We start from the raw sequence: 20,335 nt of genomic DNA, 5'->3' as shown, positions 1-20,335 counted from the left end.
TGCCTGGAGAATCCTGGACAGAAGAGCCTGGAGGGCTATAGCCCATGGAGTCACAAAGAGTCAGACATGACTGAGTACACATGAGCACATGTGTGTATGTATGTGTATATATATATGATTCACTTTGCTAATATATATATATATATATATATATATATTAACAGCAGACACTAATACATCATTGTAAATCAACTATAGTCCAAAATAAAAAACCTTACAGTCAGGTTTGACCCAGCAGACACTGAGCCAGTATCGATCACGCAGAGTAACACCCTGGATGCAGAGGCTGCATAAACCAGAGACAGGCTTCCGTCCCCAAGGAGTTTCAACTAGTTTGGGAGGACGGGCAATGTGTGTTCAATGCAGTTTGCTTGATAAAACAATTTTAATGTTGTGCCAGATAAAAACAAAATTAATTTGCTGTGTAGTAAAATTCCTTAGACTGATTAAAAATGTAAAATTTGTTGCTATTTATTGTGATATTTATTCCTGCTATAATCCTGTCATGCAAGTACATTCATTATGCTTAATTTTTTTTATTAATCTTCTGCCATAAATCACTCATGGGATAAGAGTCACTCTCCACTTTGTTTTATGACTTAAAAAAAAAAAAGATACCCTAGTTCTTTCGTAAATGAACTGTCACTATAAATTATGCAATGTCTCTAAATTGTTAGACAAATTTGGCATATTTATTTTGTAATAAATTAAAATGCATGCATTAGACTCTATTTTCTCACTTATGTGCAATATGACTTTCACTGGTCCAAAATATTGCATCTAATCCTTTCTAAAAGTCACAAGTTCTGTGACTAATTTCTTGTGCTGACATTCAGAGCAAATTGTCATGATGCTCATATATCATTGCCCTGACTCTTTGCGACCTCATGGACTATAGCCCTCCAGGCTCCTCTGCCCACAGGATTCTCCAGGCAAGAACATTGGAGTGATTTGCCGTTTCCTTCTCCAGGGGATCTTCCCAACTGAGGGGTCGAACCTGCATCTCTCATGTCTCCTGCATTGCAGGTGGATTATTTACCACTGAGCCACCAGGGAAGCCCAGCTGTTTAGGAGGATGCAGCTTGACTCCTGGTGCAGCAAATGAAAAATATTCTCCCTCTAAAAGTATAAACATGCGTTTATAAATATTAGACATACAGAGTCCATAAAAACATCGTACTCCACTGACAAGAGGATGAAGTGCAGACACACATCCCCTCCTAAACTCCGGAACCGTGGGCCCCAGAAGGTGCCCATCACCCTGCGCTTTCGGCCTTCAGCCCCCTGGCCCCCAGGCCCTGCCAGCAGAGGCCCACATAGACAGAGGCTCCTCCCAGAGGAGGTGAGGCCCAGGCAGACCCAGCAACGGGAGGGCTTTCGGTGAAGCTGGGGCCGCGGTCCCGCGGTCCTAACTGATTCCTGACAATCCAACACAGCACATCACAGCAAACAAAGGTGTATTTCCAGGGGGTCTGAAAGTTGGCAGGGCTTGAATTGTGTAATTCAATGCTCCTGACTGGCCTGTCAGGTCACATTCTGAATCCTCCAAGTTAGGTAACAACTACTATTCAAGGGAAACCTGAGCCAGAATCTCGTTACAGATAAATCAATTCAGCATGCCCTGTGTGCGGTCTTGGGAGCCGTCCTGGACGAAAGGCTAGGGAGACCGCCATCAGGGGCTGCAGCCTGGCCTCCCCCCATCCCTGGGGTCTCAGCACTGATGTGGCTCCTCCTTTTCCGGTAAGTCTTCTCAGGAGTCATCCCACGACAGGACGAAAGGAAAGAAATGACACCCTCAAGAGAATGAGTGGGGTGAGAGTCAATACAAGCGAAAACGAGAGAGACAGAAAACCAGACCGGACCTTCAGAACCGAAGCCCCGAAGGCTGGAAGGCAGATGTTGACCCTGCCCATGGAAACGACTCCAGGCTGCGGCCGGGCTAGTCTGGGGCTCAGGACACCTTCAGAGCCGCCCTGGCTCTCCCACTTCTCTGGCGCCAGAGGACTGCGGGCCCAGTGGCAGGTGAATTACACATCGATAAGCGGCTAGCAGATGACGGGCCATCGTCTCCTCTGTCTCTTATGGGGAATAAGCGACAGTGGACTTTTAACATAATTAAATGTTATATTCATGTACCAGCCAGAGGTTCCTGAAGACCGGCTGGTTAGCTCAGTCCATCTGCAGTCATTAGCACTACAGGCCAAGCACAGACCCATGGACCTATAACTCACTGAAGTCAACCACGTGGACCCAGCCTTGCAGAGCACTCTCCTAACTCTGCTCTGATGATGCAGGACATCACCAGCCAGTGTCATTGGGTGTGTCAGCAATTTCTGACTGCCTTTCTCCCTGATCCTACAGCCCATTTCCATTCAACATGAGCAAACTGGCGCATTCAGTTCATATGCACAATCACAACATTCCCCAAGGAAGGGCTGATTCCAAGACATGTTAGGATTCCTATTAAAGCAAAAGGAAAGGTTCGTTGAAATTAATAGCAGAAATGCTCATCTATCACAATAGAGGGCCCTTGAACCATGATGCTGAAAAAACCAGCCACTTAGTAGCCTTCTGCAAAAATTTACATGAATTCAGTCCCACACTCATCCAGGATTTATTCGCAGCTCTGCCTTTTTGCCAGCTGCCCCAAGTAAGGGAGAAACACACTGGTAATGGATCTAAAGCACTTCACCAGAGAGAAAAGCCAAATCAACATGACATAGATGGAGCCCAAAGCCTGGATGGCATTTCCCACTAACCAACTGAATGACAGATTTTGTATTTTTACATGCCTGCCTCCAAAATACTCCAACATGTGGGTCTAACACCAATTCCAACATTTTATTCAGCAAAATGTATTGGCCTAGCTTACATGCCAGAATCTATATGCGATGAGATTGAAATGCCTGCTGAAGAGAAGCTGCAGAATTTGTGTCTGTCTGAAACTCTGGTGTGGTCCAGCCAGGAGGAGACTCTTCTGCACTGGGTCGGATGATTCAGCTGGGTCAACCCCTGTGTGGCTGGAAGCAGTGAAGAACGATTCACAAGCACACTTGCCCACCATGGAGAACACACCCCACAACTGTTCCTGTAGCAATGGTAGACACTGCACTTGTTAGGGAGATGGGGCAGGGATCAGAATGAAGCTTGGCACACTTCGGTGTGTCTCCTGTGACAGGGGAGGACTTTCAATCTATTGGGAGACTTCATTTCCTTGACAGGGCTCAAGTTACAGTGGTACCAGCATCAGAAGTAAGTTCAGCCCCATCCCATCACTGTGGTGATAATTCCTGTGTGGCTGTCCAATGCCCCCATGCTGCTGGCGACAGAACCTGACCCCCCAGCCCCCATCGCCTCCCCCACCTTGCTGCCCCAGGGCAAGGCTTGGACTGCCAGGACCGGAACCTGGCAGAGGGGAAGGCCCAAGAGGAAGCCAGTACCCATGGAAAGCAGGGCCTCTGGGCCTCCCAGTCCTTCAGTTCTCCTAAACCAGCTCTTTTTGCCTTTTGCAGAGCCAGCACCCATTATCCCCACGCCCTTTGTTCCTCCTCACCAGGGTCCTCTCCACTGCCATCCACCTGGGCCTCTGCCCACCAGGTTCAGCTGCACCTTGGGGCTCCCCTCAGCCTTTGTCCCAGCTGGAGCCACTTTTTATCATAAGCACCCACAAGATAAACAGAGGACAGAATTCCTTTCCTTCCTTCCTGTGTGCGTGCTAAGTCGCTTCAGAGTCGTATCTGACTCTCTGAGATCCCATGGACTGGAGCCCACCAGCTTCCTCTGTCTGTGGGATTCTCCAGGCAAGAATACTGGAGTGGGTTGCCATGCCCTCCTCGAGGGGTTCTTCCCAACCCGGGGATCTAATTTGAGTCTTTTACAGGCGGGTCATGGTGGAGAGATCTGACAGAATGTGGTCCACTGGAGAAGGGAATGGCAAACCACTTCAGTATTCTTGCTTTGAGAACCCCATGAACAGTATGAAAAGGCAAAATGATAGGATACTGAAAGAAACTCCCCAGGTCAGTAGGTGCCCAATATGCTACTGGAGATCAGTGGAGAAATAACTCCAGAAAGAATGAAGGGATGGAGCCAAAGCAAAAACAATACCCAGCTGTGGGTGTGACTGGTGATAGAAGCAAGGTCCAATGCTGTAAAGAGTAATATTGCATAGGAACCTGGAATGTCAGGTCCATGAATCAAGGCAAATTGGAAGTGGTCAAACAAGAGATGGCAAGAGTGAACGTCGACATTCTAGTAATCAGCGAACTAAAATGGACTGGAATGGGTGAATTTAACTCAGATGACCATTATATCTACTACTGCGGGCAGGAATCCCTTAGAAGAAATGGAGTAGCCATGATGCTCAACAAAAGAGTCCTAAATGCAGTACTTGGATGCAATCTCAAAAACGACAGAATGATCTCTGTTCGTTTCCAAGGCAAACCATTCAATATCACGGTAATCCAAGTCTATGCCCCAACCAGTAACGTTGAAGAAGCTGAAGTTGAACAGATCTGTGAAGACCTACAAGACCTTTTAGAACTAACACCCAAAAAAGTGTCCTTTTCATTATAGGGGATTGGAATGCAAAAGTAGGAAGTCAACAAACGCCTGGAGTAATAGGCAAATTTGGCCTTGGAATACAGAATGAAGCAGGGCAAAGACTAATAGAGTTTTGCCAAGAAAATGCACTGGTCATAACAAACACCCTCTTCCAACAAGACAAGAGAAGACTCTATACATGGACATCACCAGATGGTCAACACCGAAATCAGATTGATTATATTCTTTGCAGCCATAGATGGAGAAGCTCTATACTGTCAACAAAAACAAGACCAGGAGCTGACTGTGGCTCAGATCATGAACTCCTTATTACCAAATTCAGACTTAAATTGAAGAAAGTAGGGAAAACCACTAGACCATTCAGGTATGACCTAAATCAAATCCCTTATGATTATACAGTGGAAGTGAGAAATAGATTTAAGGGCCTAGATCTGATAGATTGAGTGCCTGATGAACTATGGACTGAGGTTCATGACATTGTACAGGAGACAGGAAAAGACAATCCCCACGGAAAAGAAATGCAAAAAAGCAAAATGGCTGTCTGGGGAGGCCTTACAGATAGCTGTGAAAAAAAGAGAAGCGAAAAGCAAAGGAGAAAAGGAAAGATATAAGCATCTGAATGCAGAGTACCAAAGAATAGCAAGAGATAAGAAAGCCTTCCTCAGTGATCAATGCAAAGAAATAGAGGAAAACAACAGAATGGGAAAGACTAGAGATCTCTTCAAGAAAATTAGAAATACCAAGGGAACATTTCATGCAAAGATAGGCTCGATAAATGATAGAAATGGTATGGACCTAACAGAAGCAGAAGATATTAAGAAGAGGTTGCAAGAATACACAGAAGAACTGTACAAAAAGGATCTTCACGACCCATATAATCACGATGGTGTGATCACTGACCTAGAGCCAGACATCCTGGAATGTAAAGTCAAGTGGGCCTTAGAAAGCATCACTATGAACAAAGCTAATGGAGGTGATGGAATTCCAGTGGAGCTCTTTCAAATCCTGAAAGATGATGCTGTGAAAGTGCTGCATTCAATATGCTAGCAAATTTGGACAACTCAGCAGTGGCCACAGGACTGGAAAAGGTCAGTTTTCATTCCAATCCCAAAAAAGGCAATGACAAAGAATGCTCAAGTTCAGTTCAGTTCAGTTGCTCAGTCATGTCCGACTCTTTGCGACCCCATGAATCGCAGCACGCCAGGCCTCCCTGTCCATCACCAACTCCCGGAGTTCACCCAGACTCACGTCCATCTCATCCTCTGTCGTCCCCTTCTCCTCCTGCCCCCAATCCCTCCCAGCATCAGAGTCTTTTCCAATGAGTCAACTCTTCGCATGAGGTGGCCAAAGTACTGAAGTTTCAGCTTTAGCATCATTCCTTCCAAAGAAATCCCAGGGCTGATCTCCTTCAGAATGGACTGGTTGGATCTCCTTGCAGTCCAAGGGACTCTAGCATGTGAGATGAGTGCTCAAACTACCGCACAATTGCACTCATCTCACACGCTAGTAAAGTAATGCTCAAAATTCTCCAAGCCAGGCTTCAGCAATACGTGAACCATGAACTTCCTGACGTTCAAGCTGGTTTTAGAAAAGGCAGAGGAACCAGAGACCAAATTGCCAACATGCGCTGGATCATGGAAAAAGCAAGAGAGTTCCAGAAAAACATCTATTTCTGCTTTATTGACTATGCCAAAGCCTTTGACTGTGTGGATCACAATAAACTGTGGAAAATTCTGAAAAGAGATGGGAATACCAGATCACCTGACCTTCCTCTTGAGAAATCTGTATGCAGGTCAGGAAGCAACAGTTAGAACTGGACATGGAACAACAGACTGGTTCCAAATAGGAAAAGGAGTACGTCAAGGCTGTATACTGTCACCCTGCTTATTTAATTTATACACAGAGTACATCATGAGAAATGCTGGACTGGAAGAAACACAAGCTGGAATCAAGATTGCCGGGAGAAATATCAATAACCTCAGATATGCAGATGACACCACCCTTATGGCAGAAAGTGAAGAGGAACTCAAAAGCACCTTGATGAAAGTGAAAGAGGAGAGTGAAAATGTTGGCTTAAAAGCTCAACATTCCCCATCCTGAACCCTCCTCCCTCCTCCCTCCCCACACCATCCCTCTGGGGAACACATGTATACTAATTAAATAATTTTCTATTAAAGAAAAGAAAAAAAATAAAAAAAGAAAAAAGCTCAACATTCAGAAAACGAAGATCATGGCATCTGGTCCCATCACTTCATGGGAAATAGATGAGGAAACAGTGGAAACAGTGTCAGACTTTCTTTTTCTGGGCTCCAAAATCACTGCAGATGGTGACTGCAGCCATGAAATTAAAAGACACTTACTCCTTGGAAGGAAAGTTATGACCAACCTAGATAGCATATTCAAAAGCAGAGACATTACTTTTGCCAACTAAGGTCCGTCTAGTCAAGGCTATGGTTTTTCCAGTGGTCATGTATGGATGTGAGAGTTGGACTGTGAAGAAGGCTGAGCGCCGAAGAATTGATGCTTTTGAACTGTGGTGTTGGAGAAGACTCTTGAGAGTCCCTTGGACTGCAAGGAGATCCAACCAGTCCATTCTGAAGGAGATCAGCCCTGGGATTTCTTTGGAAGGAATGATGCTAAAGCTGAAACTGCAGTACTTTGGCCACCTCATGCGAAGAGTTGACTCATTGGAAAAGACTCTGATGCTGGGAGGGATTGGGGGCAGGAGGAGAAGGGGACGACAGAGGATGAGATGGCTGGATGACATCACTGACTCCATGGACGTGAGTCTGAGTGAACTCTGGGAGTTGGTGATGGACAGGGAGGCCTGGCGTGCTGCGATTCATGGGGTCGCAAAGAGTCGGACACAACTGAGCAACTGAACTGAACTGAACTGATGTCTCCAGCGTGGGCAGGGGAGTTCTTTACCACTAGCACCACCTGGGAAGCCCCTTCCTAGTTCTAGCACATAATTGCTGAAAAATGAGTGAAGCGTGGTATCACCAGCACAAAAACCACACCTCGACTCTCTCGCTTCCCCTTGGAGTTCTCAGGTGCGGGGTCCACGGTCCCTCCCACCCAGGTTTGCAGGCTGCAGGTGCCCCTCTGGGCAAAGTCCAGGGCAGAGCGGCACTCGACGTGGGCACAGGGTCTCCCGACGTGGGCGCAGGGTCTCCCGACTGGAGTTCCTGGGGCACCTCTCTGCATCTCTGTTTCTCACTTGCCGATCAGCGACATGGTTGTCAGTTTCATTACACAGGTCATTCAACTTTAACCCACGGTGGGGAAGGGGATGTCTTCCCTTCCTCCTTCCAGAGGTGACTCTAAACTCAAAGACCAGAACAAAGGCTATACACAAGAGATCACTTTCTCAGAATCCACAGGAAACACAGCTCTGAAGTCTTGTTTTAGAAAGCCTCCACCCCCACCTACCTCCCATGTAGGCTCTCTGCAGAGAGATGCCCTCCCCTGACCTTCCTGCACCAACACCTCTCCTCTGGGGAAGGCCCTGCACACAGAGGCGACTCCCGGATTCATCCCTCTCCTGCCCATAAACCATGTCCCTAATCCGAGTCACAATCTGGAATGAAATCCGGTGGGCAGCAGGCTCTGCTGGAAGGTGACCAGGGCTTTGCCATGGCCTCAGAAGGCAGTCGGAGAGGGTGTGAGCCCCAGCTGGGTCACCAGTCCTGCGTGAGCCACAGGCAGCCCTTTGCTCTGCCAGTGTCCGGCTGACTGGTCTGACCACACACGTGCACACACCCTCAGAGGACCAGCATCAGTGCTCCGTCTACATCCAGAACAAGGAAGGGAATGCTTCCTAACACTGACTCAGGCCTCCCCCACCCGCCCCATGCCTGTTCAGGCTCCCAGGAACAAGGACACTGCCTAATGAGAGTCACGCTGCACCTCCCAGACTCTTCCGGGAAGGGGTCAGGTCAGAGCATCCACAGCCCCCAACCCCCTTCAAGGGGGGCTGCCCTGAGGATGCGAGTGCCAGGGACTCACACGTGGCCTAACAGCCACCAAGTAAAGCACACAGAGGAGCAAGCAGCTGCCTTATTTTGTGCTGGTGAGGACCCCCAGACTCCCTAACACAAGTGCCGGCTGATCAACAAGCAGACACACGGGTAACACTTCTGAGACAGCTGACCTGACACGCTTCCCGCCCACATGCAGCTCTCCACCCGAGAAAACCATGACAGGGGCAACTTGAAGTTCTGGACTCGTCAGTGTTTTCCTTTTACCCAAATGACATACAGCTGTGTTTCTCAAATGAACCCAGGTGTCACCCGGACGGCCTGTTGGACTTGCCGGCTCCGGCCCACTCTGCCCAGGAGGTCTGGGCGTGCCAACCAGCCCCAGCTAATCTGAAGTAGGGGGCCAGTCCTGCCACAGACAGCTCCAAGTGCTGGTCCTGCCGAGCAAGCAACGAGATCCAGGAGAGACGCAGAAAATACGTTCCTTCTAAATGGTTAATCTGCCCTCCCTGGTGCCACACTCTCAACAGGAAAAAAAAACAAACACAATCTATTCTAAGAGTAACCCATAATTAGAAGGCTATGACTACGCTGTAGAAGGAACCGAGGACAGAGGACACAGGAGTTTGCGGATTAATGAGCAATACCATGTGGAACTCTGCAGCCACAGACTGATAAACAAGGGCCTGAGACTGGCTCGGCAAACACGCCCTGACCTCTGAAGCTGAAGAAAATCCACTGGGCCAGAGGTCAGATCTGAGGTCTCACTTACATCACTCGGAGGAGCACAGCCATTCAGCAAATTGCATGTGATGTAACTTTATTCTAGTATTTTTCCTTACAATTCTCAGAAAGGATATTTTTTGCAGCATTATTTTTTTTACTGTCATTTTTTAAAATTATGAAGGTATGACAACACATTTCTGGGAGGCTCAGAAAACACAGAACAAAGTTACATATAGTTTCACTATATATTACAATTATTTTTAAGTAGCTAAATTAAGATTTTTAGTTGGAGTTTCAATATAAAAAGCTCAAAAATTAACAGAATGAAAATATAGAAAAGTAGAAGGATACAGTAGACCTGAAAAGTACCATGAGCCAATTCAATATAATTAAGATTTATACAATTTTCACAAAACAGTATAATACAAATTCTATTCAAGTTCCCATAGACTGTAAACTAGGAGACACTGGAACATATCCAGGGATGTAAAACCAGGTGCAAAAATTTCATGGGCTAAAGGTATTGAAATCATACAGAATCTGTTCTATCACTGTGGAGTTATGTTAGAAATCAACGTCAAAAGATACTTGAAAATAACTCACATGTTTTCAAGTGCAATGTGACAAGGAGAGATCTTTGACTTAATCATCAAAAGCCTCAATAAAATTAGAAGAATGAAAAAACACAGAGGGTGATTACAGAGAAGAAAGCATTTAAATGAGAAATTAATATCAAAGATACTTTAAAATCCCCATGTATTTGGAAATTAAATGTCCACTTTTAAATGACGAGTGTATTTAAGAAGCCATGGGCTTCCCAGGTGTCACAGTGGTAAAGAATCTGCCTGCCAATGCAGAAGATGCAGGAGATGCGGGTCCTATCCCTGGGTTGGGATGATCCCCTGGAGGAGGAAATAGCAACCCTCTCCAGTATTCTTCCCTAGGAAATCCTATGGACAGAGGAGCCTGGTGGGCCACAGTCCATGGGGCCACAAACAGTCAGACACAACTGAGCACATAGAAGACCAAGAAGCTGTAACAAGGAAAATTAGAAAATATTTGTACCAGAATTTGTTGCATGCAGCTGAAGCTGCTCAATGCAACAAAACACAATGTGCAATCTTGAAAAGAATTTTTTAAATTAATGAAGTTGAAATATTATAGGGGTGCATAAATCTATCATTCACTAATTAAGCATAGTCTTAATGAAGACAGAGAGTGTCCACAGGAGCTTGTGCAGCCATGCTGCCTCGGTTCAGTGGAGATGAAGGAAAATAAATCAAGGTCAGATGTGTCAGATGGAGACAAAGCATATGGAACAGGCAAGGTGCCCACCAGGAAGCCCTGGGAAAGTCAGAGAACACCCAACCTGTGCTGGGTGTTGAAGAAGTAAGTCAGCAAAGGGGTGAGCAAGACAAAAGGAGGCACAGGAAAGCTACAGGAACACAGAGGTATGACTTTGCATGGTAAGTCACTGGGATGGGGGACATACTAATTCAGAGAGGGAGCTGGGGGCCAGTTCATGCTTAAACTCGGACTTGATCCTGAAGGCACTGGGAATCCATGTAAGAATTTTTACCAGACATACTGAAATACAATTTGCTTAGAAAGAAGAGTGTGTGGAGACAGGATGGATTGAAGAGATCACTAAGGGAGTATCCTTCTGGAACGTCGTTACTCTGGTTGACGGCCAAGATCATGCGACTGAAGAGGGTGGGGCAGGTGGTGGGTCTGCCCCCAGCGACGTCTACCGGCAAGTGAGTGGGCCAGCAACTAGCTAGACAACAGGGGAAAGTGGATGAGGACTCCGGGACAACATCCGTAAGGGTGTACAGCTGAGAAGAAGGGTACCGGTCACCGAGCTAGGACATGAGGGTGAGGGGCAACCACAGCTCACCAGTTCTGCTGGGGACAGGCCGGGTGCAAATTCTCACCCATCGTCTCCCAGGCTAGACTCTTCGCGCTGAGGACTGCCAAGGAGCCTGAGCAAGCTCAAGAGCAGGGCTCGGGAGGCAGGGACAATGACGGGGGAGAGAGGCGGGGACCCCAGCACAAGGTAGGGCTCTGAGAAGTACCAGCGTAAGTAAGCTTCCCAGGAAGTTCTTTGCCTGCGTGACCTTCCACGACAGGTGGTGTCTCCTAGGACGCTGGCGCTGCCCTGGGACCGGACGAGGGGAAAGTGATGCCGCCCCACATAGGGGACCCGACCATAGCGCAGAACCTGGTGGGGCCAGCGCTCCCGGCTCCCCGCATCCCACCCCAGACGGGAAACAGGCCTCACCCCACTGACCTGAAGGCATCTCTCTGGGGTCTTTAGTTGATGCCTCTCCAGCCTGCAGACTCTCCTCGCTGGAAGCTCTCCATTTCCGTCCTCTCCTCCGTAACCGTGACCCAAGAAGTTCCCACGCCCACCTCAAGTTCGTCCAAGGTGGCCGAGCGCAGTCCTGCAGGGCCCTGGAGAGTGTGGGGTCTCAAAGGAAGACCTGTCTGAAGACAAAGAGGACTATCATATTGCAAAATGACCTGAGAGTGAGGACAAGGCCTTAATGTTTGAAAAACCAGATGACAATGTCGTGTCCTCGTGTGGTTGTCAAAGATGCTTCCTACCCTGGAGACGGGAATGAAGGGTTCAGGCTTCTTGAAAGAAAAAACCAGCCGAAAGTTCCTGAGGTCATGAAAGTAATGTTAAAATAGGGTTTCTAGGTCCACTCGCCCGTGAGCCAGACCCCCTCCACGCCCGGCGCGGCCGCTTCCCGCGCACCTGCGCCCGGACCGCGCACCTGCGCCGCCCCTGTGCGGCCGGATCCAGAGGCCCGGCTGCGTCCAGACGCGGCGGCGAGCGGGCGAGCATGCTCAGTCGGGTCCTGACCCGCTTCTGCGGCCGGGCCGCGGCGGGGGTCGGGACGCTCGCCCGCGAGGCTCACAGGGGACGGGGAGAGAGCGGCGTGGGGAGAGCCGAGCAGGGTCAGCCTGCCCTCGTGGGGCTCCAGCCCGGCGAACGTCGGCCCCCGCGGCGCGGCGAAAAGTCCGCCGCGCCGGGTTTTCGCCGCAGCCCTGGGGGCGGGACCCGGGAAGCTGATGTGGGCGTGTCTGGGCGTGGCCGCCGCGGCGGGGGCGGCCCTAGAAGGAGCCTGGTCCGGGTCCCCGCATCTCGGGGTCCGGCGGGTCTGCAAAGAGGCGAGCTTGCAGAGCGAGGCCGGGCCGCTCAACTTCTGCAGGCGCCTTGGAAAATCTGTCTTTCTTACTGAAAAAGCCCAGCAGTGGTCACTAAAGAAAACTTAGAAACTACAAGTAGTCTAGAAGGAGGTCTAGAATCCCGAGCTCCGGCTCAGAAGCCGCCGGTTGACGTCCCGCTCCTGCGGCTCCTCGCGGCCGCACAGGGTCCCTGCAAGGGTAGGTGCAGGAGCGGTGCAGCGTCGCGTGTCCAACGCGGGTCCCCAGCCTTGAGGGCGGGAGCCCGGGACTCCCCCGGGACTGCCAAGGCCGCACGGAGCCGGCACTGGACCGGGACGGCCGGGCGCGGGGTCCCGCCGCGGGTCCGCTAGGACCTAGGGGCCACGCCCCACCTCCCAGCCCTGGTCCCTCCCCCGCGGGCCTGCCCACCGCCCCCAGCCCCGCCGGTCGCCCCGCCCCGCCGCGCTGCAGCGAAGACCCGGCGGCGCCGCGGCGCGCGCACTGGGCATGCTCCGCCCGGCCGCTGGGCTCCGCTCCGCTCCGCTCTGCTCTGGGAGGCTGGGCTCCGGGAGGCTCCGCAGCCCGCACATCAGCCGGCGCGGGGGCAGGGACAGCCGCCGAGAGGCTGCGGGCGTCGACACGGCGCGGCTCCCGGGCTGGCCATGGCGAGGAGCGCACGGCAGCCGCCGGAGTGGCGAGGCGGCGTCAGGTTAGCCGGGTTAGCTGGGCGCCGGCGGGCGGGGCGCGGGCGGTGGGGAGCCCTGCACCGCGTGGTGGCCGAGTCGCCGCGGTAGCGGCCGCCCAACTTTGGGGTGCTGGGGCTGGAGGAGCCCGCGGCTGGGGCTGCGCTCTGGGAGGCGCCCGGGTCCCCGCAGTGGGCTCCAGGGTCGCAAGATGTTGCGGGATCCCAGAGCAGTGGTGTGGGGACATCGCGTCCCAGGCTCGTGTCGTAGCCCTCCCATGGCGAGGAGCACGGTGTGCACCGCGCGCAGCCGAGGAGCCGGCAGGTCTCGGAGGAAAGGGGACGTCAAGCCACGGTGGGGCCTTCGCCGATTCCGGCTGCCCGGGTCACCGGACCTTAGTGACCGGGATGGGGGGTGTGCACTGTCCTGCGCCCCGCAGGCCCCGAGTGCTGGCGGCGCATCCTGCTGCCGCAGGAAAGCGAGGAGCTATGCGCTCAGGGAGCCGCCGCCTCCGCTGGAGCTCCCGGAGTTTGTCGCATTTGACTCCATAGCAAGTTGACATCGAATTGCTTCATGGCGTGGAATGGGAAAACGTGCTTCATAGGCTTAAAAAACAGAGTAATTGCAAAGCCGATTTATTTTAAGCTCGACCATTAACCCGCCTTCCAGTCCAAAAAAAGAGAAAAACTTGAGCCTGCAAGATTTATAAAGAAAACTAGCAAAAAGGAAAAACAAAATGTTTGTAGGTGCGCACTATCTGCTCACAGTGTAGAAAATAATCTGTTATGGTTGAATTGTCATTGTTTTTCAGAAGTTGGGTTACTGTAGCCATCTTTATTGTGCGGTATTTTATACGTATAAGAACTTGGAAATACCGGTAGTGTGGCAGAAGCACAGTGTTTTTTTTTTATAAAGTTTTCTCACTTTTGTTTCTAAATGAAACATGTTTTCTCAGTTGCTACTATGCTGAACATAGTAAAATTGTTCAGGATGAAATGGAAGATGGGGGAAAAAATGTTTTCAGAAAGGAGTAAGTTAGAACAATGTAGTTCTACTGGGCTTATAATTTTCATGACAAATGCAGTTTGTAGGTCCCACCACAGTTTTTGCTGGTTCTTGAAACATTTGGCACCATTACTACCCTTATGGTTACTGGATTTCGGGAGCAAGGAAAACAATCCTTATTCCAGTGGGGAATAGTTCTGCCTCTAACTAAAGTTCTGATTCTCAAGCTGGTGGCCAAAAGCACCACTTAGTGGATACAGTTGTTTTATTTATTAAGCGTGTTCCAAAACATCTGCTTTGTGCTCTTTATAGATTCTAGTAGACTTTTGAGGTGCATTTGCTTTTCATTGGTTGTGAATAGCTTTTAATGTTTGTTCGTGGGTGAGATGGTGCCAGCTCTCATTCCAGATGCTCTAAACCATTTCCCCATGCGGGCTGTGTGCCCTGCCTGTAGGTGACTGAGATTTAATAACAAGAGCATTTGACTCCATAGCAAGTTGACATTGAATTACTTGCTTCATGGCATGGAATGGGAAAAATGGGAAAACAGGTTGCAAGTGTCCAGACCACAAGAACAGCAACATGCTGACTCTTTCTGCAAATTAGACCTGCAATTCTTCATTTTAGTCAAAAAGTTTGGTTGGTGGTGTTCATTGCTCCTAAACATTTTTCTTAATGTGTTTGTAGAAAATTTTAGAAGTTTGAGAAAGAACCAAGTCAGATATTGAGAAAATGTGCTTCCCCTTTCTGTAGAAGTACATCCAGTTCAAAATCTCCTGTGTATATTACATACATGTAAAGCTTACCTGGTATGATGGGACTCGTGTTCTCAGGCTGCTTCCTAATACCAAATAATTATTGTGGCGAAGTTGCTTTTAACCCACAACACAGTAGTCAGATTTGGTCAAGAATCATTTCTTAGAATTCAGAAGTAGTGCATGTGCCCAGTCACTAACTTGTGTCTGACTCTGTGACCCTGTGGACTGTAGTTCCCCAGGCTCCTTCTCTGTCCATGGGATTTCTCAGGCAAGAATACTGGAGTGGGTTGCCATTTCCTTCTCCTTGGGCAGAAATAGTGCAGATAATAATTCCCCAATGCAGCATCTAACCAAGCATTTGGTGTGTGGCTCGCCCTTTTCTAGCCAAGCCCAGGAGGACATTTGACAGAACTTTGTGATCTATGGCAAATCACAGAAAAGTTAGAGAAGGGCTTCCCTGGTAGCTCACTGGTAAAGAATCTGCTTGCCAGTGCAGGAGACACGAGTTTGATCCCTGATCTGGGAGAATCACACGTGCCTTGCAGGAGACACGAGTTCGATCCCTGATCTGGGAGAATCACACGTGCCTTGGAGGAGACACGAGTTCGATCCCTGATCTGGGAGAATCACACGTGCCTTGCAGGAGACACGAGTTCGATCCCTGATCTGGGAGAATCACACGTGCCTTGCAGGAGACACGAGTTCGATCCCTGATCTGGGAGAATCACACGTGCCTTGGAGGAGACACGAGTTCGATCCCTGATCTGGGAGAATTACACGTGCCTTGGAGGAGACACGAGTTTGATCCCTGATCTGGGAGAATCACACGTGGCTTGCAGGAGACATGAGTTTGATCCCTGATCTGGGAGAATCACACGTGGCTTGCAGGAGACACAAGTTCGATCCCTGATCTGGGAGAATCACACGTGCTGTGCGGCACCTGAGCCTGTGCTCCACAACTGCTGAAACCCATGTGCCCTAGAGCCTGTGCTTTGCAACATGAGAAACCTCTGCAATGAGAAGCCTGTTCGCTGCAACTAGAGAAAAGCTTGTGCAGCAATGAAGATCCACCACAGCCAAAAAATAAATAAATAAAATTATAAAGTTAGAAACAGCCTTAGATGCAAATGGTTGATTTTAAGTTTGCTGGAAAACCTCCCTGGAATAGTTAAAGGATTAAAGGGCTTGGTTGATGATGTGATAAGGACCAGTGAAGAGCTGTCAGAACTAGTTTCTAAGTTATACTCAGCACAGAAGCCCTGTGTGTTTATTGGTCTTGCCTCTACCTGAGGTCTTTACTCTTTAAAACATCACATTCATTTTTTCTCCCCACCATCTTTATAGTCAAGCCCCTAAGGCTGCAGAAGTGAGTAAGACATGGTGATTCACAATCTAGTCAGAGAGACAGGCTTGAGCACAAATAACAAGGTAAGTGCTGCCCAAGAGGCATCTGAACCAGGAACGGAAAATGTGCAGGAAGGAGGCCCTTGGGGTGGAGGGGAGGAGGCTTCATGATAATAGTGATAATAATAGGAATGCCTGAGGAATTGGATAGGCGTCTTCTGGCCGGAAGTGGGCTCTCCAGACAGACAGACCACCATGATGGTAGTTAAGCCAATGCCCTCCCTCCCTGCCCAAGATGTCCACTTCTGGACTTTGCAGGTGTGATTAGATGGAGGGTCTGGAGATGGAGACATTGTTCTGAGTTATCCAGTGGGCCCCATGTCATCACAAGTGTGCTTACAAGTGGAAGAGAGAAGCAGAGTGTGTGTGTGTGTGTGTGTGCATGCTCAGTCACGTTTGACTTTTTTGCGACCGCATGGACCTGGTGGCTCAGAGGGTGAAGCGTCTGCCTTCAATGCAGAAGACCCAGGTTCAATCCCTGGGTCGGGAAGATCCCCTGAAGAAGGAAATGGCATCCCACTTCAGTATTCTTGCCTGGAGAATCCCATGGACAGAGGAGCCTGGTGGGCTACAGTCCACAGGGTCGCAAAGAGTCAGACACGACTGAGAGACTTCACCATGGACTGGAGCCCACCAGGCTCTTCTGTCCATGGGATTTCCCAGGCAAGAATACTGGAGTGGGTTGCCATTCCCTTCTCCAGGGATCTTCCCAACCCAGGGACTGAACCTGAGTCTCCTACATCTCCTGTATTTCAGACAGCTTCTTTACTGCTGAGCCACCAGGGAAGCCCACTCAGTGTCAGATGCGTGTGAGGAAGACTCGCTGGCCATTGCTGCCCTTGAAGATGGAAGGGCCAGGGAACGAGGAGGGAGGTGGGGGCGGGACAGCCTATGGAAGCTGGTGAAGGTGAGGACACGGATGTCCCTCCCCCACCCCCTGCCAGTTCCTTGCTTAGCCCGTCCTGACCATGTGGAACTTTTCACCTGCAGGATCGAAAGATAACAGGGGTGTGTTCTAAGTCACTAGGTTTGTGACTTGGTGCCTTAGGAGGGAGCCCAAGAAAGGTCATCTGACCGTACACGAGGAAAGGTCTGGTGTGATGGGATCGGGAGCTGGGGCAGAGGAGTTTGGATTTCATCATATTCTTGATAAATATGGGACATCACCTAAGGACTTTGAAACAGGAGCCTGTGACAGACAAACTGCTGCCATTTTATCTTCCTAAACCCCAGGATTCACAGGGCAGTTCGACAAAGGGTGTGTAACCGGAGGTCATCCGTGGCAGTGGGGAATCTGGAACCAGTGTGTTGTATAACTCAGTTCTCCTCTTTAATCTGAAATGGTCTTAGTATGCATGTGTGAAATTAACAGCTTAAAATAGGACTTCCGTGGTGGTCCAGTGGGTGAGACTCCTTGCTCCCAACGTGGGAGGGCCTTAGCTTCACTCTCTTGTCCAGGGAACTAGATCCCACACGTTGCAGCTGAGAGTCCACATGCTCCAACTAAAGATCCCGAGTGCAGCACACAAGATGGAAGATGCCATGGGCTGCAGCTAAGACCCAATGCAGCCAAAGAACTAATTTTAAAAAAGAGCTTAAGAAAACTTGCATTCACAATTCATTAGTACAGGAAGAACGGAGACAGTAAAGCAGTGGAGTGGTCACATTTTGACTATTTTGTTTCTGTTCGTTGTCCTCTTTTTTATTAAAGTATAGTTGTACACTATGGCACCCCACTCAGTACTCTTGCCTGGAAAATCCCATGGACGGAGGAGCCTGGTGGGCTACAGTCCGTGAGGTCGCTAAGAGTCGGACACGACTGAGCGACTTCACTTTCACTTTTCACTTTTCATGCATTGGAGAAGGAAATGGCAACCCACTCCAGTGTTCTTGCCTGGAGAATCCCAGAAACAGAGGAGCCTGGTAGGAGGCTGTCTATGGGGTCGCACAGAGTCGGACACGACTGAAGTGACTTAGCAGCAGCAGCAGCATAGTTGTACACTATTATATAAATTACAGGTATACAGTACAATGATTCACACTTTTTTAAAGGTTGTGCTTCATCTGTAGTTATTGTAAAATTTGATTGTGTTCCCATATTTTACAGTATATCCTTGTAGCTTATTTTGTTATTTAATTTTTACAGTGTTGTGTCTCTGCTTACAACAATGCAAATCAGCCATAATGATACATATTAATACATCCACTCCCTCCTGAGCCTCCCCTCCCCGCTCCACCCCTCTAGTGCGTCACAGAGCGCCAGACTGAGCTTCCTGTCACTGTCCTCCCAACAGACAGCTGCTCTTCTGAATACACACGGAGCACAGCAGACATGAAGACATGAGTCTGTGGGCAAGTCAGGTTGAACGTGCTACCTTGAGGCGATGCCAGGTCACTGGGCCAACTCTGACCAGTGGGCAGGAGCTGTCTGTCATGTCATGGGCTCATAGGGACTCCACTGAGAAACTGCTACCCCCATCAGCAGTGTTTCTGTAGGCTCTGCATTTGCTGGGGAGCAAGTGACAGTTATCATACCAGGCACCCTAACTTACGGATTTAAATGTTAAGAAATCCAATCATTCTTTCCAGTCTCTTTTATGTACAGTCTCTTTCACGTACAAGGGCTTAATATCGGTCCTGTAAAAACCTGTAATTGGGGTAAATTTACATCTCTGTGTGTCTGGAAAACCAAATCTGAAGAAATCTTCTACCTTAGGTGTGACAAGAGTAGCTCCAAGTTGAAACGGAACTGCATGTAGAAAAATTAGTAAGGGAGAACAGATTTTTCCAACAACATGGCAAAGGAAGCCCTGTGCTGACAAAATCCAATCCTAGGACCAACACTGAGACGTGATCGAAACTTACCTTAATGGAAACACAGCTGTGAATCTACAGTTTAGCTTCCATCTGCATAACTTTGTAAGGTTTATACCTGGACTTCCTTAATTGAGTATAAAAATGCACTAACTATTATTTTACACTGCGCAGGACAAGCTCAGTATAAGCTGTTCTGTCTTGACACTCCTCTCCCTTAGGCTCTGGGATACAGGTTTGTCATTCTCTAAGGGTTTATCTTTCCTTTGCTGGTTTCTAACACTTCCCTGGTGGCTCAGATGGTAAAGCGTCTGTCTACAATGCAGGAGACCTGGGTTCGATCCCTGGGTCAGGAAGATCCCCTGGAGAAGGAAATGGCAATCCACTCCAGTGCTATTGCCTGGAAAACCCCATGGACAGAGGAGCCTGGTAGCCTGGTAGTCCATGGGGTTGCAAAGAGTCGGACACGACTGAGCGACTTCACTTCACTAACCTTACTCCTCTCGTCATGAGGTCCATTTTGTTCCTTCTGGGTGATCTATTTTTCTCCATGACCATACCAGTCACCCACACGCCAGTGTCCCCAAATCTCTGCCTTCAGATAAGCCTATCTCATCCATTCACTGATTCATCTCAGCAAATATTGATAACCTGAGAGCTTATAATCGAGGGGAAGGACAGCTGTGCACAAAGATGATTGCAGTGCAACTGTGAGGTTCTGGGTGAAGCTCAGTGAGTAGAGGAGTGTCTGGGGCTATCTGGGAAGTCCTGGTTGGCTTTGAACCGAGACTTGAGGGCTGAGTAGGGGGTTCCAGGTGTGTGAGACTGTGGAAGGCAGCACGTCTAGAGGACATGGGTGCTGAGAGAGCTCTGAACAAGGCTATAGAGGCTGGCAGGCAGGAGTCCGAATGGAGGATCCTGTGTGTCCTGCCATGGACTTCAGTTTTATACTAGTGGCGGGATGAGGACCTGGAGGATGTCTGAATCGGATCTCTCAGAGTCAGCCCGCTTCAGCAGCCCCTCAGTGTGTGGACTGCAGGCAGGCCGGCAGGACGGGATCCATCAGGCAGTGCTAGTCAGGAGTGAGCGCTTAAACCAGGAGGAGGGAGGAGGCGCATCTGTCAGGTGTGTGCAGCTGCTTCTAGAGGGATTATGGGCCACGAGACTGGTTTAACCAGACGGAACTGAAGCTGATGGGAGCAGAGCAGGAAAGCCCAGGTTAGTTAGT

At 49.3% G+C, this 20,335-nt stretch overlaps 1 protein-coding gene and 1 long non-coding RNA gene across 5 annotated transcripts in view; one reads left to right on the top strand and one right to left on the bottom strand.

Moving 5' to 3' along the window:
• LOC139184491 (uncharacterized) overlaps positions 1-12,341 on the bottom strand; it is a 145,716-nt gene extending 133,375 nt beyond the window's left edge. For 2 of the 3 annotated variants that reach the window (XR_011567980.1, XR_011567978.1), the window contains exons 1-2: positions 12,050-12,341; positions 11,560-11,756 (exon numbers count right to left, since the gene is read on the bottom strand). This is a non-coding gene — a long non-coding RNA (uncharacterized lncRNA). Of the gene's footprint in view, positions 1-11,559; positions 11,757-12,030 lie in introns of all 3 variants that reach the window. The other variant, XR_011567979.1, reaches the window with a different exon arrangement.
• Positions 12,342-12,405: 64 nt separating this feature from the next.
• The window catches only part of MFAP3L (microfibril associated protein 3 like), a 53,088-nt gene continuing 45,158 nt past the window's right edge, over positions 12,406-20,335 (top strand). Inside the window, exon 1 of one of the 2 annotated variants that reach the window (XM_070794362.1) lies at positions 12,406-12,662. The gene's annotated coding sequence lies outside the window, so the exon portion shown is untranslated. Of the gene's footprint in view, positions 12,663-12,962; positions 13,153-20,335 lie in introns of those variants that run through there. The other variant, XM_019965766.2, reaches the window with a different exon arrangement.

The sequence above is a fragment of the Bos indicus genome, chromosome 8 (genome assembly GCF_029378745.1).
Source record: "Bos indicus isolate NIAB-ARS_2022 breed Sahiwal x Tharparkar chromosome 8, NIAB-ARS_B.indTharparkar_mat_pri_1.0, whole genome shotgun sequence".
In the NCBI taxonomy this organism is placed as follows: Eukaryota; Metazoa; Chordata; class Mammalia; order Artiodactyla; family Bovidae; genus Bos; species Bos indicus.
This window is presented reverse-complemented; position numbering and strand designations above follow the sequence as displayed.